This window comes from Pocillopora verrucosa, chromosome 11 (genome assembly GCF_036669915.1).
Source record: "Pocillopora verrucosa isolate sample1 chromosome 11, ASM3666991v2, whole genome shotgun sequence".
NCBI lineage: Eukaryota > Metazoa > Cnidaria > Anthozoa > Scleractinia > Pocilloporidae > Pocillopora > Pocillopora verrucosa.
In genome coordinates this window covers 3,175,822-3,189,296 of record NC_089322.1, presented here as the reverse complement: position 1 = coordinate 3,189,296, position 13,475 = coordinate 3,175,822, and positions in this window count along the sequence as shown.

Below are 13,475 nucleotides of genomic sequence, written 5' to 3'. Positions count from 1 at the left end.
TTTTTCAAGAGCGTGAACCAATCAGAAATTGATAACAAACTCGGAACATTTTTTACTTCATTATCTTATGTGTTTTAATTCAAAGAAAACTTCGGCAGTCCCATTTAAACTCATTCACGCTGAAAGCAATGAATGGGGTATCCTGGTGGAAGTTGCTTTGTGGACCTTGAACGGAAGTAGTCTCGCGTGTTACCCCTCCCTACTTAGTGAAAGTCAAAATTAATTTCGCTAAAGCTCAGAAACTCACGTGGAAAGAAATAAAAAGTTTGTATGGCTTAAAAACAATAATAACCTCAAATTACATTTCCGAACTTCTAAAAATGCAACTTGAATCGAAAAGCCGAAATGTTCACAAGTACGGGACCCGTAGCGGATTCATTTCAAAACACGCGCATTTACGTTCGTCTTCAGTTGGTATAAAATAATCATTGCTCTATCATTGTGCTTGACCTCGGGAGCTCTTTAACAAAGAAAGAAATGTAGGGGAAAACACGAGACGTAGTGGAATGTTTTCTCCACTTCTTAGCGTTTGCCGACCTTTGTTTGCCTTTCCTGTTGCTACTTGCCGGCTTGGCATCCATCTCCAAGTCTTCCATATGATGACCTTTAAAACGAGTATGAGAAAACGAGTTATCTGGTTGCAACTGATACAAAACAAGCTGTCGATAACAGCACAAATTACACATGCTGTTATCGACAGCTTGTTCTGTATCAGTTGCAACCAGATAACTCGTTTTCTCATACTCGTTTTAAAGGTCATCATATGGAAGACTTGTGGGTGAAGTGCGTCACTTTTCTTTGAAAAATTGTTTGTTAGACACACTAATAAAAATTGAAAACATTTCACAAAGACTTATCGAAAAAACATAACGTTCTAAAATTTCCTGAAAGCGTTTGCATTTGAAGACATGGACCGACGAAATTACTGGACTAAAATACTTGTCAAATGATTCATTTAAAGTCGAACGAAGATCTTCTTTAACGAAAATCCCCAAGAAAAGTTTTCATAGAGTAAAAAAGTGTTTGAAATGTTATGTCGTTACCAGACTACCAAATGTAAAATATTTCCTGATGATAAGGGGAGATTAAAAATTTCATATCAATGAATCTAACATCGGCTTCGGCTAACAAAGATGATGGTCAGTTCCCCGTCAAATTAAACCTTGACAGATCATGTGGAAGTTGCACGTATGCCATTGCACGTTTGCCGATTTGGCAAATCGACTGTCGTAGACGAAATTCAGGGAATTCAGCTCTTGTTTTATAGCATTAATCGTTTCAAAGTTATCATGTAATTCATTAACAAGTGCTTAACACTACAACATTGAAGGGAAAATAGTGGAATGACAGACTGTTGTAAAAAAAGGCCAAATTAGGGAGGAAAATGATATTTTTTTACTCTGTATCATTAAAACATACAACGCAAGCTCATAGTTATAAGAACCGGATGTTTCTAAGACTAAAATACATGCCAGCTTAAATGATTAATTTAATAAAAGCGTTTTCTCCAGCAAAGTACGGCCTCAAAATGATCAATATGAGGTCTTAAATATTAGAGACAGATGTAAAATCAACAATACCTCTTTTAAACAGGTGACTTAGCCTTAGAAAGTTTTAAGTATATGCATCAGTTAACGTTTTTCTTGCGTCGGAACTATTCTGTTGCTTATTAACGACGCCTTTTGAAGAGACTGAAAAGAAACGTAGGGCAAACATGAGACGTAATCGAGAACTTTCTCTACTCTTTGGCGCTTGGCATGTTTACAAACCTCTCATTTGCCTTTCCTGTTACTACTTGCCGTGTCGGTGCAGGCTGTGTGCGCACTCTGATTGCGTTGCATCATGGTCATAAAACGAAAAGTGAGTCATTTGCATCCTGTCGCGGTCGAGTGAACATCTCTGGTAGCAGCAAGATAGCGTGAATAAACGTGGAATGTAATGAGGATTCACTGTCTGTTGCCGTTCCTTCGAAAGTTAAAGTGTTTGCAGGCCTGCGCGACTCCTGTTATTCCTCCGTGACCAATTTGTTGTTAGGAGGCAACTGAAGAGATTCAGAAAGAATCAAAACTGCAGCCTTGCCCAAGAATCTATTTATTTGGCAACAGTCACACTCACAGCCGATGGCTGTTTGAATAATATCAAATTCGCGAGTTATTTAACAGGGAATCGACCCTTAACATGCAAACGTATCACAAAGAGACAGCGACCTTCTAATACACGAACTATTTTTTTTATGTCTTGCACTTTAAGGCGTAAATACGGGATTCGCGAAAGGAGAAGCCCGAATTCGTCACGCTTAACGTTTAATAAAAAAACGTACAGATTTTCAAATGTGATTAAAAGAATAGGGAATACTCAGAATAAGGTTTTGAAAACCGTATCTCTGGAGTTATCTTCCGCGGGAGAGACAGTATGTACTTGAAAATAGAGAAAATAGAGCGCACACATGAAATTATTACCTTTTGTAACACAATCTCATTCGGCTTTGCCAAACCTCAAGAACATACAGACAGGGAAATGACAGGAAACTAACCCTTATTATCACATCGCAAAGGAAAGTCATTAAAATATAACAGCTAAGTTTTCAGGTCAGAAGATTTACATGCATGAGCGAATGGCAGGAGTTGCACAAGCCTATCAACACCTTTTAACGATCGACTGCCTTTTTTTTCCGGTGTTCCGGTGTGAGCGGATTTGAAACCCCCTAGATTTTGAATCCCCGGTCCAAATCCGGTAGCTGATTTAGACCCCCAACAGAACTGAGTGAAAACATTAACCTTAACGTTCTCGTAGAAATAGATAATACTTTACGTTTCAGTGCGTACTAAAGTACGTTTTTGATTCAAATTATGCGTATCGCCTATGCATACGAACTGGCAGCTGGAAATGACCCGTTGGATGTTTCTTTTGACCGAGGGAAAATTTACAAGCAATTAGTTCAATGTTCGGAGAAAGGTCGTTTTTGAACCTTTTCCGCGATAGTCGAACACCGCTAGATTCAGTAAGAGACAAACTTATGACACTAGAAATAGATAATACTTTACGTTTCAGTGCGTACTAAAGTACGTTTTTGATTCAAATTATGCGTATCGCCTATGCATACGAACTGGCAGCTGGAAATGACCCGTTGGATGTTTCTTTTGACCAAGGGAAAATTTACAAGCATTTAGTTCAATGTTCGGAGAAAGGTCGTTTTTGAACCTTTTCCGCGATAGTCGAACACCGCTAGATTCAGTAAGAGACAAACTTATGACACTAACTTCCATTGTTATTGTTCAGTGCCCTAGTGGGACGACATGTTACAGTGCAAGTTTGTTTCAGGTCCCTCCACAGTTAATAATCGTTAAAATTAGAAAATAAGATTGAGTTCGATGAAATAGTCTCCACTTTTGTTAAGACGTGAAGATTAATGTTGATTTGCATCTGAAGATAAGCTGAGAGTTCCAATAGTTCTGAATAGAAACATATATCATAAGCTTTACGAACGACCTGTAGTAGGAGTAGTTACTTCGTTCTTGTTCAGAAACTGTGTAATGTTATTTAATTAGAAAATCAGATTGAGTTATTTTGTGACTAGACGCAATAGTCTCCACTATTGTTATGACGTTTCGTATCAATGTTGATTCACATCAGAAGAGGCAAAGATTTATTGTTACAATTTCAATAGTTCGAATGAAGTACTTTCTAATTCTTGCGTATTATGTACGACTCGCTGTAATAAATGCGGCAGGATTGGAACGAAATGGCTGTGTTTCTTTACCTTTATTGAGGAATGTTGTGTTGTGATTGAAAAGAACATCGACAAAAAGCTTGCAATTAGAATTAGTTACCGAATATGATACAAACGATGCTCAAAAGGAAAGTTTTGTGGGGGGGAGGGGGGGGGGGGGTCAAAATCTGCGAAGGGGGGGTCCATATCCGTTGTAACAACGGCTTACCCAGTATGTCGTCGTGTGCAATGTAGATTTATTCAGTGGTCAAGTGACTCCTTTCGTTGCTTTAATTCAACTGTCCATTTAATTCAACTGTCCATTCAATGATCCGGTAAGTACATTTACCATACAACACTCGCGATAAGTTAATTTGCTTTTACTTAGGAAAGTAGATTTACAACACGACTGAGTATACAAAAGTAACGCTGTGTAACGCAACAATAAGCCTTTACTCGGTCATAATGAATCTCAAACACTAGCACTTAAAATGCGAGAAACACATGTACCGTTGGAGAGCGTTTGAGAGCGTTCGGACAGAGCTGTTGAAGAAGGATCAAAGCGGCCATCCAAATCTATAAAAGGCCCTAAACCACGACGTACATAAAATTTGACCTTCTCGAAAACTAGTCTCAAAATAATATACTAAAAAAACAGCGATTGCATTTGTCCTTGAGAACAAGGAGATTCTAGAAATCGAATTTATTTTCTTGTTTGTGATTTTCTTTCGTTTTCGAATGTGGTTAGTTTTGAATTGCACACATTCACTTAATCAAGGTTCGAGCATTCAATGCAGACCAAACTTAAAAGCATGGATAGCTAATTCGTAATCAAAAAGGTAATAGTAACTAAGCTGGTAAGAAAGAATCTTGCTTTTCTTCTATTTAACAAATAGAGAAGCCTTGACAGTGCTCTGTTCTGTTGTAAAGCACGCAGGAAGCGGCTAAAGCACGAAAGAAGTGTAGGGGGGAAACACGAGACGAGACGAGACGAGACGTAGTCGAGTAGTCTTTTCGCCAAGAATCACTTTCAATTTTCAAAACAAACTTTATTTCCAAAGCAAACAAAAGTGTCGTCAGCATGCTCTTTACTCTCATAAAGCACGCTACAGTAAGCCAATCAGAATCCCTGTTAGAATGGTTCAAATAATCTGATTGGTTGTCAAAAATGTCAAACCATCAAAGTTCATATTCTGCAATAGTTTACAAACTAAAATAGTACGACATTTCAAATTTAACACTTTTGCCTGAAGTTTTTTTAGTTCCTAATACAGAATCTGAAAGTGAAATGTTTAGTGAGATTCGGCCCAATGGCGGCTTACACGAAGAGAAGAAAACAAACTGTTCAAGGCGAGTGTTTTATGAATGAACGACAGCCGAATTCACCAGGACATGAAGATCGCTCGGAATGACAGCGCCGTAAACCTAGGCTGCAGTAACTGATGTGGCCTTCTACTCAACGCATCGGAAAGGTTATCAGAGCAAGCTCTTATTTTTCCACCCAAAGGCTAGGGTAGTCGATTTAGTTCCTGAGGCTTGCTCCACTACGATGACCGAAGATGGCCATGATGAGCTAGCCGCGATAGACCTTAGCACGATCGCAGTCGCTCTGACATCGTCATATTTAGTATGAATTTTAACAGGTTATATTTTTCATCAGGTTATTTTTTTGTCATCATTCCTGTTTTTTCTGTTTTGTTTTTGAACACGAAACTTTATATACTATACAAGTGTTAGCTGTGTTTGATTTTTATTACCGTAAACTTGCAATCTAACTGAGCGCGAAAACCTTTAAAACTCGGACTGTCCATTTAGTTTTATCTTTGAGGATTTTTGTCTCTGCTCACGTTACAGTAACGTAAATTACTGCGCCTGGCATTTTTGAAAACCTTTGCTCGCTTGTTCCGAAATTTCACTTTCAATTAACGAGAGAAAAGCTAGAAAGAAGTCCCGGAAAAGGTCGGACATAATACAGTTTGGCAGATGGCGTGACAGCTTTAGCTCAGGTCTATGCTCTATACTCTCATAGAGCACGCTCTTTTAACCAATGACAGCGCGCGTTATATCCAAAATTTATTATAATTCCTTTTATTTCTTGACTTCCAGATTTTTTCGTGTATGCTTGACACCCCTCTAAAGAAAAATAAACTGTTAATATGCGCATGCCTATCGTTTGATGACAACTCTTTATTTGTGAATGCAAATCATTATTTTCCTGATCAAAACGCTCAAATATGGTGATCACATTTTATATTGACATATAAATACAGATACTCTTAATCACTTATTCTTTGTCGGATCTCAGCTCCCAGACTTTTCATTTGTTTCCTTGAAAACAGAGCTACCTTAAATAATATGAAAAATAAGATGGCTCTGATCTCCATGTACTGTATTTCTTCGAACAACCCCCCTCACCCGGATAAGCGCCCTTTCCCTGGGTCAGCATATTAAACAACCACCCCCCTCCCCCTCCTCGAATAAGCGCCCTCCTCTTGCCTTACTTCCTTCCTTAGACAGTAAGGATGCAAGGAAAACCTGTTGCTATTGACACTTAATTTGTAACTTTTAAACTTTACCTAAAGCTAAATCAGAACAGGTTGATAGTTCGTTAATAAGAACCCCTTTTATTAAGCGCCTTTCTTCCGATGAGAAAGCGCCCAGAAATCGTAGCATGCTAATTGCAATTTTATATATATGAAAAAGGAAGTCATCGAGCAAACAAAGGTAAAAGTGAGACTGTAGCGTTACTATGATAACCATCTATGTCATGACAGAAAAAAATTACCTTAAAACGTCACGAATAATTTGATAATCATATTTTGACACCATTTTCAAAGGAACGTGATAAGTGTGTTTGTACCGATTTTAGTTCGTAAGCTCTTTCCACGTGTAAGACTGATAGCAAATTCATGAATTTTATTCTTTGAAAATGATTTGTAATTCAAATGAGTTTTCCAACTTTGAACGACGGGCTGAATACTGACGACAAGCTTTTCGGTTAGTTTTGTGCGATCATGAGCAATAGTTGGCTTTTTTTATAGACTACGTGGACTCTAATAAAGAGGTAAAAGTATCACGGCAACCGTAGAAATACCACAACTATTGCTTGTAGATAACTCTTCAGTTATTGAAATCGTTGTCCAGATTCAAAATTAGACTTCGAAACAGCGCTCGAACAGTAACCTTTCGAAGAGCCACTGCTAAATTCCAAATTGTCTCATATTAACTATCAGCTCGCTCGAACTCCCTAAAATCGCGATATATATATTTTTTTTCGATTCCCTTGCAATTTCGAAAAAAATTGGCTCTAAGCTCTCTCTTGGCTAAGAGACCGGTCGTCATTTATCTCCTGTGGGGGCAGAAAGAGGATGCTGGACGATACAGATGGCTACAATGGTCAGAAACGATGCTAAAAACATGAAGATTGCCCCGCGAAAGGCTGCCTCGCAAAATATTTATTAATAAATCAATAATAAAACTAGGCAAGACATTGCTTTAGGTCAAGTTTTCACAGGGATTGTTAAGGGTCGAAAGTCCCCGAAGCACGACCTCTCTCTAGGAACTGACGGATACTATGTCAGCAAAATGTTGCGCTCAGCTCCTTCTCAACGTTAAGATTCTAAACATATTTTGTATGGTATCGTCGGATATAACTACGGGTGGATCAAGCGATCTGTTACAGAACCGGACACATCAATTGCCAAGGAATATGATATGTTTTTACTCTTTTCATTTTATTATGCGAGGCAAGCTCAAAATTTTGAGAACCAGATGTTTCCTACATCACAATAAAAGTCAGCTTCAATGGTTTAAAGAAAAAACGTCTCTCCAAAGTAAATTTTGCTGCAAATTAAAGTCAATTATTTCAAAGCAATGAGTGCATTCGGTTGTAACCAGACGAGAACCCAAAACCACATTTCCATTGAATTTCTTTTTAATGGCTGTCCTTAACTACTCTGTTTTTCTTGCGTCGGAACTATTCTGTTGTTTATTAACGACGCCTTTTAAAGAGAAGCCTTTTGCATTCTCGTTGTATATCTCTTTTGAAGAAAGCATAAGCTATAGGGTTTATTGCAGAGTTGATAACTTGTAGAGGTATTTTGTAATGAAAATCATTATCACATTTATGACCGGTTAAAAGTAACAAACTACAACGAATCATTATTCCGTAACACGATAGAAACACACACGTTATCAAAGCCACTCATTTTACTGCTGACTTGTTCTGAGTTTTAGCTCTAGTGGCCACATGATTAAACCGCAATTGCTTAGCTAAAGTGCGATCTCTAGAGTTCAGATTGTAAACAACAAAAAACATGGATGCAAGAAAAAAGATTAGAATTACGCACAAGATTATCTCGAAAGGCAAACTCAAGTAGCCGCCGAGAGTCTCGATACGATCGATTGCAATGAGTCCAATTGACACTAGAGTAAAACTGAAAAGGAAAGGAATTCCCCAAGATGTTAGAACCATTTGAATGACTCGACTGCGCTTCATAAAAGTCAAGTATTTCAAAGGTTTCACAACAGCAACATAACGTTCCAGAACTAAACTAACCAAGTTTATTCCTGAAGTGTAAAGAGTGAACACCCGTAAAAGTATCACAATTAATCTCTCTTTTGAGCTTAGAGTGCATTCGGTTGCAAGGCTGCAGAAAAAAAATGAGGGAACAACGATCATCCCAACACCAAAATCAGCCACCGCTAAAGACACGACAAATGCGTTGGTTTTGGTGCGAAGCTGACGTTTACTGCAGACGAGGAAGATGACAAATCCATTTACAACCATCGTGAGAATGCTGAGGAACCAGCCGAGAACCCAAAACCACGTTTCCATTTAATTTCTTAGAAATGGCTGTCTATGACTTTTCAGTTGCTTTCTTCGGTCAAGCCAAGAGTGTTTTGAAAGGTTTTAACGATAACAAATTTAATTGTGTCTATATAGAGTTTTTATTCAACCATCTGGCCGGATCCAACCTACGTAAAAGTTAATTAAGGCAATATCTATGCTGTTTAATTAAGTCATATTCAGGGCTGCAAACATCCATCATTTAATGACGTTCTCGTCAGACGTCTCATGCGCGGCGTTTGACGTCTCTTTATTGGTTTCCAAGAAGAATAAACCAATTGCAATGAGAAATTGATAACAAACGTGGAACATGTATTTAATTTATCTTCTAATGTGTTTTAATTCAAAGAAATTACGGCAGTCCTTTTTTGAGGCTATCAGTACTGCACGATAGTGTAAATAAGATGCGAATTAACGAAACTTAGCCAACAACAAATAATTTATTTCAAATAACAATAATTTCAAAATTATCAATCGATCAGTGTTAAGCGTAAATCGCCCCCTATTATTATTAATTTAAAGACGCTTTTAACAAATAAAGAAGCCTCGAAGCACTGTTCTGCTGTAAAGCATTTCGGAAGCGGCTTTGTTTGTATTCTTACTCGCCATACGGGCTCGTCAAAATACGGCACAACTCGCAAAAATGCTCAGCAATACACACCAAAACGTCCAAGAAACTATATTTATTCACAACTTGTTCTATATCAGCTGCAACCAAATAACTCGTTTTCATACTCGTTTTAAAGGTCATCATATGGAAGACTTGTGGGTGAAGTGCGTCACTTTTCTTTGAAAAATTGTTTGTTAGACACACTAACGGAAATTAAAACATTTCACAAAGACTTATCGAGAAAACATAACGTTCTAAAATTTTCTGAAAGCGTTTGCATTTGAAGATATAGACCGACGAATTACTGGACTAAAATACTTGTCAAACGATTCATTTAAAGTCGAACGAAGATCTTCTTTAACGAGAATCTCCAAGAAAAGTTTTCATAGAGTAAAAAAGTGTTGGAAATGTTATGTCGTTACCAGACTACCAAATGTGAAATATTTCCTGATGATAAGGGGAGATTAAAAATTTTATATCAGTGAATCTAACATCGGCTTTGGCTAACAAAGATGATTGTCAGTTCCCCCTCAAATTAAACCTTGACAGCTCATGTGGAAGTTGCACGTATGCAAATCGACTGTCGTAGACGAAATTCAGGGAATTCAGCTCTTGTTTTACAGCATTTATCGTTTCAAAGTTATCATGTAATTCATTAACAAGAGCTTAACACTCTACAACATTGAAGGGAACATAGTGGAATGGCGGAGTGTTGTAAAAACGCGGCAAAATTTGGGAGGAAAATGATATTTTTTGCTCTATATCATTAAAACATACAACGCAAGCTCATAGTTATAAGAACCGGATGTTTCTAAGACTAAAATACATGCCAGCTTAAATGGTTAATTTAGGAAAAACATTTTCTCCAGTAAAGTACGGCCTCAAAACAATCAATTTGAGGTCTTAAATATTAGAGACAGATGTAATATTAAAAATACTTCTCTTAAACTGGTGACTTAATCTTAGAAAGTTTTAAATATATGCATCAGCTAATGTTTTTCTTGTGTCGAAACTATTCTGTTGTTAATTAACGACGCCTTTTGAAGAGAAGCCTTTTGCATTCTTGTTGTATATCTCTCTTGAAGAAAGCATAAGCTATAGGGTTTATTCCAGAGTTAATAACTTGTAGAGGTATTTTGTAAAGAAAATCGTTACACTTTTGATCAGTTAACAATAACAAACTACAACGCATCATTATTCCGTAACATGATAGAAGAACACACGTTACCAATGCCAGCCATTTTACCGCTGACCCCTTGTTTTGAGTTTTAGCTCTAGCAACCGGTTGATTAAACCGCAATTTCTTAGCTAAATTGTGATCTCTAGAGTATACAACAAAAAACATGGATGCAAGAAAAAAGATTAGAATTGTGCACAAGATTAGCTCGAAAAGCAAACCCAAGTAGCCACCGAGAGTCCCGATACGATCGATTGCAATGAGTCCAATCGACACTAAAGTAAGAGTGAAAAGAGAAGGAATTCCCCAAGATGTTAGAACCATTTGAATGACTCGACGGCGCGTCATAAAAGTCAAGTATTTCAAAGGTTTCGCAACAGCAACATAACGTTCCAATACTAAACTAACCAAGTTTGTTCCAGAGGTGTAAAGAATGAACACTCTAACAAATGTCACAACTAATCCCTCTTTTGAGTGTGGAGTGCATTCGGTTGCAAGGCTGCAGAAGAAGAGTAAAGGAACAGCAATCATCCCAACACCAAAATCAGCCACTGCTAAAGACACGACAAATGTGTTGGTTTTGGTGCGAAGCTGACGTTTACTGCAGACGAGGAAGATGACAAATCCATTTACAATCATCGTTAGAATGCTGAGGAACCAGCCTAGAACCCAAAACCACGTTTCCATAGAATTTCTATTGAATGGCTGTCTAGGACTTTTCAATTGCTTTCTTCTGTCAAGCCAAGAGTGTTTTGAAGGGTTTTAAGAATGAAAAATTTAATTGTGTTTATATAGAGTTTTTTATATAATCATCTGGTCCCATCCAATCTACGTAAAAGTTAATTAGGGTAATACATACGCTGTTTAATGAAGTCATATTCAAGGCTGCAAACATCCATCACTTTTTGAGGTTTTTGTCAGACGCTTTGTGAATTGATGACAATCGCGGAACATTTTTGACTTCATCTTCTAATGTGTTTTAATTCAAAGGAAAATGACAGTCCTTTTTTAAGAATACCAGTGCAGCATGGTAGTGCAAATATGCGAATAAACGAAACTTAGCCAACACCAAATATTTTAAATAACAATAATTTCAAAATTATCAATCGGTCAGTGTCAAGCGTAGATCGCCACCCCAATCTTTACTATCAAGTTAAAGACGTTTTAACAAATAAAGAGGCCTCGAAGCTCTGAGTTGTTGTAAAGCCTTCGGAAGAAGCTAGAGCGTGAAAGTGATGCAGGGAAAAACACGAGACGTAGTGGAATGTTTTCCCTTCTTCTTAGCGCTTGGTATGTTTTCAGACCTTTGTTTGCATTTTCTGTTGCTACTTACCGGCTTGGTGTTTTCGTCGGTTACTTTTCCGAATTTCACTTTCCATCTCCGTGTAATTTGTGCTTGTTCAACATCAGTTGAAGCCAACTAACCCGTTTCTAAACCCGTTTTAAAGGTCATCATGTGCAAGACTTGTGAGTCAAGTGCGTCACTTTTCTTTCAAACATTTTTGCTAAACACACTAGCAGAAATTAAAAATTTTTCGAAAAGACATATCAAGAAAATGTGACGTTCTAAAATGTCCTAAAAATGTTTGCACTTGACGACAAAGACCGACGAGTTATATGACTAAAATACTGTCAAATAATTCATGTTAAGTCGAACGAAGTTTCTTTTACGAGAATCTCCAAGAAAAGTTTTCATAATAAAAAAGTGCTTAAAATGTTATATTGTTGTCACCTACGCTACCAAATGTGAAAAATTTCCAAACAAATAGGGGAGATTAAAGGTATTTATATCAATGAAACTAATATCAAAGGTTATAGTCGATTCCCCGCTAAATTAAACACAGCTCATGGGGAAGTTGCACGTATGCAAATCAACTGTTGTAGACAAAATTCAGGCAATTCAGCTCTTGTTTTTCAGCATTTATCGTTTCAAAGTTATTATTGATATACTTCATCAACTAGAATATAAAAACACAGCAAAATTGAGGAAGAAAATTATATTTTTAAACTCTGTATCATCAAAATATACAACGCAAGACCCAGACGTTTCAAAGACGAAAATGCAAATAAGCTTCTATAATCTAACAAAAACATTTTCTCCAGCAAAGTACGGCCTCAATGTATTCGATCTTGGAAATAAATGTAATATCAACACTTCGTTTGAGCTTTTCAAAGCTTTTTAACTAAAAAGCAATTAAGATTAAAATTAAGACGTTAAAAAAGATAGATCCAGAATCGGACGTCCTCGGAATATAGGTGAGTTTTAAGTTAATGCATCGGCTTAAGTTTTTCTTGCGTCGCTTGAACTACTAATATGTTAATTAACGACGCCTTTTGAGGAGAAGCCTTCCGAATTTTTGCTTTATATCTCTTTTGAAGAAAGCGTAAACTATTGGGTTTATTCCGGAGTTAATAACTTGAACAGGTACTTTGTAATATAAATCGTGACCACATTTATGACCAGTTAAAAATAATAAACTACAACGCAAGAATATTCCGTAACACAATAGAAACACACACGTTACCAAAACCACCCATCTTACAGCTGATTTGTTTCGAGTTTGAACTTTAACGACACGATGATTAAAACGCAATTGCTTAGCTAAAGAGTGATCTCTAGAGTTCTGCTTGTAAACAGTAAGAAGCATGGATGCAAGACAAAAGATTAAAATTACGCACAAGATTACTTCGAAAAGCAAATATAAATAGCTGACGATAGTCACCGCAGAATAGAATGAATCGAGTCTATTCGAAAATAAAGCATTAGCAGTAGTGAAAAGAAAAGGAATTCCCCAAGATGTAAAAACATTTGAATGACTCGGCGGCGCTTCATAAAAGTCAAGTATTTCAAAGGTTTCACCACGGCAATGTAGCGTTCCAGTACTAAACTAAACAAGTTTGTTCCTGAAGCACAAATGAAGAACACCCATACTTTCATCATATGTAAACGTGCTTTTTTATCGGAGATGCACTCATTTAGCATGTTACAGACTAAACGTGAAGGAGCAGCAAACATTCCAACACAAAAATCAGCCACTGCTAAAGACACGATAAATGCGTTGGTTTTGGTGCGAAGCTGACGTTTATTGGAGACGAGGAAGATGACAAGTCCATTTACAACCATCGTGAG